The 10,436-nt window shown below is 37.4% G+C and overlaps 1 non-coding gene across 1 annotated transcript; it reads right to left on the minus strand.

Annotated features, from left to right (window-relative positions):
• Window positions 1-3,668: 3,668 nt before the first annotated feature.
• On the minus strand, window positions 3,669-3,776 carry LOC112753589 (small nucleolar RNA R71). The gene has a single exon (XR_003177970.1). It is a non-coding gene; the product is annotated as a small nucleolar RNA R71 (small nucleolar RNA).
• Window positions 3,777-10,436: the final 6,660 nt, after the last annotated feature.

Below are 10,436 nucleotides of genomic sequence, written 5' to 3' on the forward strand. Positions count from 1 at the left end.
TGCTTTGGAAAGTAGACATCCAGGGCTTTCCAGCAATATATAATAGTCCATACTTTTCCCGAGTTTAGACAACGCAAAGTGGCGTTCAACGCCAGCTTTCTGCCCTATTCTGGAGTTAAACGCCAGAAACAGGTTGCAAAGCAGAGTTAAACACCAGAAACAGGTTACAAACTAGCGTTTAACTCCAAGGAAGACCTCTACACGTGAAAGATTCAATGCTCAGTCCAAGCACACACCAAGTGGGCTCGGAAGTGGATTTCTGCATCAATTACTTATTTCTGTAACCCTAGTAACTAGTTTAGTATAAATAGAACTTTTTACTATTATCTTCGGATCATCTTTTGATCATGTTCTGATGATTGAACCTTCTTTGGAAGGCTAGCCACTCGGCCATGCCTGGACCATTATCACTTATGTATTTTCAACGGTAGAGTTTCTACACACCATAGATTAAGGTGTGGAGCTCTGCTGTTCCTCATGAATTAATGCAAAGTACTATTGTTTTTCTATTCAATTCGAGCCTATTTCTTCTCTAAGATATTCATTTGCACACAAGAACATGATGAATGTGATGATTATGTGACGCTCATCATCATTCTCACTTATGAACGCGTGCCTGACAAACACTTCTGTTCTACATGCAAACAAGCTTGAATGCATATTTCTTAGCCTCCTGATCTACAATCAGAGTCTTCGTGGTATAGGCTAGAATTATTGGCGGCCATTCTTGAGATCCGAAAAGTCTAAACCTTGTCTGTGGTATTCCAAGTAGGATCTGGGAAGGGATGGCTGTGACGAGCTTCAAACTCGCGAGTGCTGGGCATAGTGACAGACGCAAAAGGATTACTGAATCCTATTCCAGTATGATCGAAAACTGACAGATGATTAGCCATGTGGTGACAGCGCATCTTGGACCACTTTCACTGAGAGGACGGGAAGTAGCCATTGACAACGGTGATGCCATACATAAAGCTTGCCATGGAAAGGAGTAGGAATGATTGGATGAAGACAGCAGGAAGCAGAGGTTCAGGAGGAACAAAAGCATCTCTATACGCTTATCTGAAATTCTCACTAATGAATTACATAAGTATTTCTATCCTATTTTATATTTTAATTATATTTTAATTATCAATTCACCATAACTATTTGAAATCCGCCTGAATGAGATTTACAAGGTGACCATAGATTGCTTCAAGCCAACAATCTCCGTGGGATCGACCCTTAATCACGTAAGGTTTATTACTTGGATGACCCAGTGCACTTGCTGGTTAGTTGTGCAAGATTGTGAAGAAGAATTAAGATTAAGAACGTGCATATCAAGTTTTTAGCGCCGTTACCAAGGAATGAACGATCACGATTTTGCATACCAATTTTTGGCGCTGTTGCCGGGGATTGTTCGAGTTTGGACAACTGACGGTTCATCTTGTTGCTCATATTATGTAAATTTTATTTTAATTTTAAGATTTTTGTTTTTATTATTTTTATTTTTATTTTCAAAAAAAATTTTCAAAAAAAAATTTAATAAAAATAAATTATTCTATGTTCTTCAGAATTTTTAAGAATGAATTCTAGAGTTTTTTCATGATTTGTTGAAGCCTGGTTGGCTGTCAAGCCATGTCTAAATTTTTGGACTGAGGCTTCCACTTATCATGGCAAGAGTCCTTGGACTCCCATCTGATCAGTTATTGTATGCCTGATTTGTATACTGAAGCTTGGCTGGCCATTGGCCATGTCTAGTATTTTGGACCGGAGCTTTCGTTGAAAGCTTGGCTGGCTAGTAAGCCATGTCTAATTCCTGGACCGGAGCTTTAGACTAACATTGCATGATTCCTAGAATTCTCATTAAAAAATTTTTAAAATCCTTATTTTTCTTTTCCAATTAATTTTCAAAAAAAAATCCAAAAATTTTTTTTTTAATAAAATCATAAAAAAACCAAAAATTTGATGTTTCTTGTTTGAGTCTTGTGTTAAATTTTAAGTTTGGTGTCAATTGCATGTTTTTAAAATTTGTGCATTTTTCGAAAACTCATGCATGGTGTGATCAATTGCTTTGTTTGATCTTTGCATTTTTATGTTTTGTGTCTTTTCTTGTTTTTCATATGCATTTTCAATTTGTTAGTGTCTAAAGTTTTACAAATTTCTAAGTTTGGTGTCTTGCATATTTTTCTTTTCTTAAAAATTTTCAAAAATAAGTTCTTGGTGTTCATCTTGACATTCAAAGTGTTCTTGATATTCATCTTGACATTCAAAGTGTTTTGCATGTATTATGTGTTTTGATTCATAATTTTCATGTTTTGAGTCTTTTTATTGTTTTTCTCTTTCATCATTAAAAATTCAAAAATCAAAAAAATATCTTTCCCTTTTTCTTCTCATAAAATTCGAAAATTTGAGTTGACTTTTTCAAAAATTTTTAAAATCTAGTTGTCTCTTATGAGTCAAATCAAATTTTCAATTTAAAAATTCTATCTTTTTCAAATCTTTTTCATTTTTTCTTTCATAATTTCGAAATTTTCAAAATTTATTTTCAAAATCTTTTTCTTATTTCTATTTCATATTTTCGAAATTAATGCTAACAATTAATGTGATTGATTAAAAAATTTTAAGTTTGTTACTTGCCTAGTAAGAAAGGTTCAATCTTTAAATTTTAAAATCATATATTTTTGTTTCTTGTTAGTCAAGTAATCAACTTTAATTTTCAAAATCAAATCTTTTTTAAATTTCTTTTTCAAATCTTTTTCAAAATAAATTTCAATCACATCTCCTTCAAAATCAATTTCAAAATCTTTTCTAACTTCTTATCTTTTCAAAATTGATCTTCAAATCTTTTTCAATTAATCTTATCTTTTTCAAAACTACCTAACTATTTCTCTCTCTCTAATTTTCGAAAATCACTAACCTCTTTTTCAAAATTCCTTTTTAATTAACTAATTGTTTTAAATTTTAATTTAATTTTATTTCTCTTTTTAATTTTTGAATTCTAATTAATTTTTAAAATAAAAACAAAAATATTTTTATTTTATTTTAATTAATTTTCGAATTTTTCTCTTCTCCTTCTTCTATTCTCCTCTTCTTATACTTACATAAGGAATCTCTATACTGTGACATAGAGGATTCCATATTTTCTTTTGTGTTCTCTTCTTTTTCATATGAGCAGGAACAAGGATAAGAACATTCTTGTTGAAGCTGATCCTGAACCTGAAAGGACTTTGAAAAGGGAAGCTAAAGCACAATTCTCTAGAGAAAATCTGACAGAAATTTTTGAAAAAGAAGGAGACATGGCCGAAAATAATAACAATACAAGGAAGATGCTTGGTGACTTTACTGCACCAAATTCCAATTTACATGGAAGAAGCATCTCAATCCCTGCCATTGGAGCAAACAATTTTGAGCTAAAGCCTCAATTAGTTTCTCTGATGCAACAGAACTGCAAGTTTCATGGATTTTCATCAGAAGATCCTTTTCAGTTCTTAACTGAATTCTTGCAAATTTGTGATACTGTTAAGACCAATGGGGTTGATCCCGAGGTCTACATGCTTATGCTTTTCCCGTTTGCTGTAAGAGACAGAGCTAGAATATGGTTGGACTCTCAACCTAAAGATAGCCTGAACTCTTGGGATAAGCTGGTCACGGCTTTCTTAGCCAAGTTCTTTCCTCCTCAAAAGCTTAGCAAGCTTAGAGTGGATGTTCAAACCTTCAAACAGAAAAAAGGTGAATCCCTCTATGAAGCTTGGGAGAGATATAAGCAACTGACCAAAAAGTATCCTTCTGACATGCTTTCAGAATGGACCATCCTGGATATATTCTATGATGGTCTGTCTGAATTATCAAAGATATTATTGGACCATTCTGCAGGTGGATCCATTCACCTAAAGAAAACGCCTGTTGAAGCTCAGGAACTCATTGACATGGTTGCAAATAACCAGTTCATGTACACTTCTGAAAGGAATCATGTGAGTAATGGGACGCCTCAGAGGAAGGGAGTTCTTGAAATTGATACTCTGAATGCCATATTGGCTCAGAATAAAATATTGAATCAGCAAGTCAATATGATTTCTAAGAGTCTGAATGGATTGCAAGCTGCATCCAACAGTACTCAAGAGGCATCTTCTGAAGAAGAAGCTTATGATCCTGAGAACCCTACAATAGCAGAGGTGAATTACATGGGGGAACTAACGATCGGAATTTCCTATCGGTAAAGAATAAAAGTAATTGCCTTGTAAGTATAGTTTCTAAACCAACAGAAAATCCTTTTGTACAAACATTTTGGTTGTCACAAGTAACAAACCCCTTTAAACTTGATAACCGAAGTATTTAAACCTTGGGTCGTCTTCTCAAGGAACTGCATGGAAGTATGTTCTTATTATTGGTTATGAGTTTTGTAAATTGGGGTTTTGAAGGTAAGAAATGAGTAATTTAAATGACAATAAAATAAATAAATAACTGTAAAATAAACTAGTGGCAAGGTATGAGAAATTAGAATTTCTATCCTAGTTATCCTTATTAGGTGTGATGAGAATTGGATTTTAATCCTACTTAGTTAAGTCAAGTGGACTAATTAGATTGATCCTCAAGTCCTAGTCAATCCCTATGAGACGACTAGCTTTAGAGCGATCTAGATTAATTAGAAATCTGCCAATTTCAACCACTGCTGAGTTTGACAACTCAAGTGTTACCAATTACTTAACCAAAGCCAAAAGGAAGAAAATATCTAGATTAAATTAAGAGCATTCATAAATAGAATAAAACAATCATAAGCTGAAATACCTCAAGTAATATTAATTAAGAAAATCATAACATGAATGTAGCATAAGCCAAATTGAAAAGATAAATAATAATTAAAGGTATATAATAAAAGTAGAGAATAAATAAGAGAAACATTGAACCTGCACTTGAAGAGAAATAATCCTAAAATTAAGAAAAATCCTAATCCTAAAACCTAAGAGAGATGAGAGAACCTCTCCCTCTAAAAACTACATCTAAACTATGAAAAGTGAATACTTGGAGATCTCTCCCCATATGGATGCATTCTCCCCTTTATAACCTCTAATATGTGCTTTCTGGACTTGGATCTGGGCCAAAAAGGGCTTCAAAAATCGCTGGGAGCGTTTTCTACAATTTCTGGTGCGTGGCGTCTGTCACGCGTCTGCGTGGGTCACGCGGTCGCGTCATCTGGAGTTTTCCTTGTCTCGCGTTCGCTTAGGTCATGCGTTGGCATCATCTGTGTTCTGCTCATAGCGCGCGTCCGCGTCAGTCACGCGTTCGCGTCACTGTCTTTTCGCGCTAGGCATGCGGCCGCGTCGTCCATGCGTTCGCGTCGCTGCCAGTTTCTTCGAAAACTCCATTTTGTACTTTCCTTCCATTTTTGTATGTTTCCTTTCCATCCTTTAAGTCATTCCTGCCTTAGAAGGTCTGAAACTACTTAACACACAAATCATGGCATCGAATGGTAATAAAAGGGTAATTAAAATAATTATTTTTAAAGCATAGGAAACATGTATTTCACATATATCTCATAATAAGGAAGGGAAAGTAAAACCATGCAATTTTCATGAATAAGTGGGTGAAGGATTGAATAAATCTCTTGAATTGAGCACAATATATATCATAAAATATGGGTTTATCAGGAACCCTATGGAAATACCTATAATCCCTCATGGAGAAATCATCCAAATTTCTCATGGAAGGATCAACAAAAGCCTCAACAAGGCTTTAATAATGGTGGAAAAAACAGGTTTAGCAAGAGCAAGCCTTTTCCATCATTCACTCAGCAACAGACAGAGAATTCTGAGCAGAATCCATCTAGCTTAGTAAATATAGTCTCTGATCTATCTAAGGCCACTTTAAGTTTTATGAATGAAACAAGGTCCTCCATTAGAAATTTGAAGGCACAAGTGGGCCAGCTGAGAAAAAGAGTCACTGAAACCCCTCCTAGTACTCTCCCAAGCAATACAGAAGAGAATCCAAAAAGAGAATGCAAGGCCATTACCTTACTTGGTGTGGCCGAACCCAAAGAGGAGGAGGAGGACGTGAATCCTAGTGAGGAAGACCTCTTGGGACGTTCACTGACCAATAAGGAGTTTCCCTTTGAGGAACCAAAGGAATCTGAGGCTCATCTAGAGACCATGGAGATTCCATTGAACCTCCTTTTACCATTCATGAGCTCTGATGACTATTCATCTTCTGAAGAAGATGAAGACATTGCTGAAGAGCAAGTTGCTTAATATTTAGGAGCAATCATGAAGATGAATGCCAACTTATTTGGTAATGAGACTTAGGAGGATGAACCTCCATTGATCATCAAAGAACTAAATGCCTTGGTTCAGCAAACTCTACCTCAAAAGAAACAGGATCCTAGTAAATTCCTAATTCCCTATAACATAGGCACCATGACCTTTGAGAAGGTTCTGTGTGACCTGGGGTCAGGAATAAACTTAATGCCACTCTCTGTAATAGAGAAACTTGGGATCTTTGAGGTGCAAGCTGCCAGAATCTCATTAGAGATGGCAGACAACTCAAGAAAACTAGCTTATGGACTAGTAGAGGACGTGCGAGTAAAGGTTGAAGGTCTTTACATCCCTGCTAATTTCATAATCCTAGACACTGGGAAGGATGAGGATGAATCCATCATCCTTGGAAGACCCTTCCTAGCCACAACAAGAGCTGTGATTGATGTGGACAGAGGAGAATTGGTCCTTCAACTGAATGAGGACAACCTTGTGTTTAAAACTCAAGGATCTCCTTCTGTAACCATGGAGAGTAAGCATGAAAAGCTTCTCTCACTGCAGAGTCAACCAAAGCCCCCACAGTCAAACTTTAAGTTTGGTGTTGGGAGGCCACAACCAAACTCTAAGTTTGGTGTTGAACCCCCACATTCAAACTCTAAGTTTGGTGTTGGGAGGTCCCAACAATGCTCTGAACATCTGTGAGGCTCCATGAGAGCTCACTGTCAAGCTATTGACTTTAAAGAAGCGCTTGTTGGGAGGCAACCCAATGTTATTTAATTATATCTATTTATTTTCTATTGTTATTTTACATTTTTTTAGGTTGATGATCATGTGGAGTCACAAAAACTACTAAAAAATCAAAAACAGAATGAAAAATAGCTTTAAAAATAGCTCACCCTGGAGGAAGAGCTTATTGGCGTTTAAACGCCAGTAAGAAGTATCAAACTGGCGTTAAACGCCAGAAACAAGCACCAGACTAGCGTTTAATGCCAGAACAGAACATGGAAGTGGCGTTAAATGCCAGAAACAGGCTACATTTGGGCGTTTAACGCCAAAAACAGGCAGCAATCTGGCATTAAACGCCAGTATTGCATACAAAGGGCATTTTGCACGCCTAATTGGAGCAGGGATGCTAAATCCTTGACCCCTCAGGATCTGTGGACCCCACGGGATCCCCCACAGGATCTCCACCTACCCTAACTCTCTCTCTTCACACCTTTTTATAACCCTCTTCCCCAAATACCTTTCACCAATCACCTCAATCACTCTTCCCCATCACCTCTTAACCACTCACATCCCTCCACTCTTCCCCATGAACCCCACCTACCTCCAAAATTCAATTTCTTTTCCCTCCCAAACCTAACCCTAATGGCCGAACCCTAAACCTCCCCCCACTCCTATATAAACCCCTCATTCCTTCTTCATTTTCACACAACACAACCCTCTCTTCTTCCCCTTGGCCGAATACACACCTCTCTCCCTCTCCTCCATTTTTCTTCCTCTTCTCCTTCTTTCTTTCTTCTTTTGCTCGGGGACGAGCAAACATTTTAAGTTTGGTGTGATAAAAGCATTGCTTTTTGTTTTTTCATAACCATTAATGGCACCTAAGGCCAGAGAAACCTCAAGAAAGAGGAAAGGAAAGGCAATTGCTTCCACCTCTGAGTCACGGGAGATGGAGAGATTCATCTCAAAGGTCCATCAAGACCACTTCTATGAAGTTGTGGCCAAGAAGAAAGTGATCCCTGAGGTCCCTTTCAAGCTCAAAAAGAGCGAATATCCGGAGATCCGACAAGAGATTAGAAGAAGAGGATGGGAAGTTCTCTCTAATCTTATTCAACAAGTCGGGATCTTAATGGTTCAAGAGTTCTATGCAAACGCATGGATCATTAGGAACCATGATCAAAGTAGGAACCTGAATCCAAAGAATTGGCTTACAATGGTTCGGGGGAAATACTTAGATTTCAGTCTGAAAAATGTAAGGTTGGCATTCAACTTGCCAATGATGCAAGAAAACGCACGCCCCCACACTAGAAGGGTCAACTTTGATCAAAGGTTGGACCAAGTCCTCATGGACATATGTGTGGAAGGAGCTCAATGGAAAGTTGACTCAAGAGGCAAGCCGGTTCAATTGAGAAGACCGGACCTTAAGCCTGTAGCTAGAGGATGGTTGAAGTTCATCCAACGCTCAATTATTCCTACTAGCAACCGGTCTGAAGTTACTGTAGACCGGGCCATCATGATCCATAGTATCATGATTGGGGAGAAAGTGGAAGTTCATGAGATTATACCTCAAGAACTCTACAAGGGGGCTGACAAGTTCTCCACTTTGGCAAGGTTTGCCTTTCCTCACCTCATTTGCCACCTCTGGAATTCGGCTGGAATTGACATAGAGGGAGACATCCTCATTGATGAGGACAAGCCCATTACTAAGAAAAGGATGGAACAAATAAGAGATCATGGACCTCAACAAGAGCATGAGGAAATTCCTCACCATGAAATCCCTGAGATGCCTCAAGGGATGCACTTCCCTCCACAAAACTATTGGGAGCAAATCAACACTTCCCTAGGAGAATTAAGTTCCAACATGGGACAACTAAGGATGGAGCACCAAGAGTACTCCATCATCCTCCATAAGATTAGAGAAGATCAAAGAGCTATGAGGGAGGAGCAACAAAGACAAGGAAGAGACATAGAGGAGCTCAAGAGCACCATTGGTTCTTCAAGAAGAGGAAGATGCCACCCTCACTAAGGTGGACCCATTCCTTAATCTCCTTGTTCTTATTTTCTTGTTTTTCGTTTACTATGCTTCATGTTTATTTATGTTTGTGTCTTTATTACATGATCATTAGTGTTTAAGTGCCTATGTCTTAAAGCTATGAATGTCCCATGAATCCATCTCCTCTCTTAAAAGAATGATGAAAAAGGAAAAATGTTATTGATAATCTAAAAAATTATAAAATTGATTCTTGAAGCAAGAAAAAGCAGTGAATACAAAAGCTTGCGAAAAAAAAAGAGAAGAGAAAAGAAAAATGGCGAAAAAAAAAGAAAGAAAAAGAAAAAGCAAGCGGAAAAAGCGAAAAGCTCTTTAAACCAAAAGGCAAGAGCAAAAAGCCAATAGCCCTTAAAACCAAAAGGCAAGGGTAATAAAAAGGATCCAAGGCTTTGAGCATCAGTGGATAGGAGGGCCTAAAGGAATAAAATCCTGGTCTAAGCGGCTAAACCAAGCTGTCCCTAACCATGTGCTTGTGGCGTGAAGGTGTCAAGTGAAAACTTGAGACTGAGCGGTTAAAGTCAAGGTCCAAAGCAAAAAAAAAGAGTGTGCTTAATAACCCTGGACACCTCTAATTGGAGACATTAGCAAAGCTGAGTCACAATCTGAAAAGGTTCACCCAGTTTTGTGTCTGTGGCATGTATGTATCCGGTGGTAATACTGGAAAACAGAGTGCTTAGGGCCACGGTCAAGACTCATAAAATAGCTGTGTTCAAGAATCAACATACTAAACTAGGAAAATCAATAACACTATTTGAAATCTAAGTTCCTATAGATGCCAATCATTCTGAACTTCAATGGATAAAGTGAGATGCTAAAACTATTCAAGAGGCAAAAAGCTACTAGTCCCGCTCATCTGATTGGAGCTAAGTTTCATTGATATTTTGGAATTTATAGTATATTCTCTTATTTTTATCCTATTTGATTTTCAGTTGCTTGGAGACAAGCAACAATTTAAGTTTGGTGTTGTGATGAGCGGATAATTTATACGCTTTTTGGCAGTGTTTTTACATAGTTTTTAGTATGATTTGATTAGTTTTTAGTATATTTTTATTAGTTTTTAAATAAAATTCACATTTCTGGACTTTACTATGAGTTTGTGTGTTTTTCTGTGATTTCAAGTAATTTCTGGCTGAAATTGAGGGACTTGAGCAAAAATCAGATTCAGAGGCCGAAAAAGGACTGCAGATGCTGTTGGATTCTGACCTCCCTGCACTCAAAGTGGATTTTCTGGAGCTACAAGAGTCCAAATGGCGCACTCTCAATTGTGTTGGAAAGTAGACATTCAGGGCTTTCCAGAAATATATAATAGTCTATACTTTTCCCGAGTTTAGATGACGCAAAGTGGCGTTCAACGCCAGCTTTCTGCCCTATTCTGGAGTTAAACGCCAGAAACAAGTTGCAAAGCAGAGTTAAACGCCAGAAACAGGTTACAAACTGGA

Source organism: Arachis hypogaea, chromosome 15, assembly GCF_003086295.3.
Source record: "Arachis hypogaea cultivar Tifrunner chromosome 15, arahy.Tifrunner.gnm2.J5K5, whole genome shotgun sequence".
NCBI classification, from domain to species: Eukaryota; Viridiplantae; Streptophyta; class Magnoliopsida; order Fabales; family Fabaceae; genus Arachis; species Arachis hypogaea.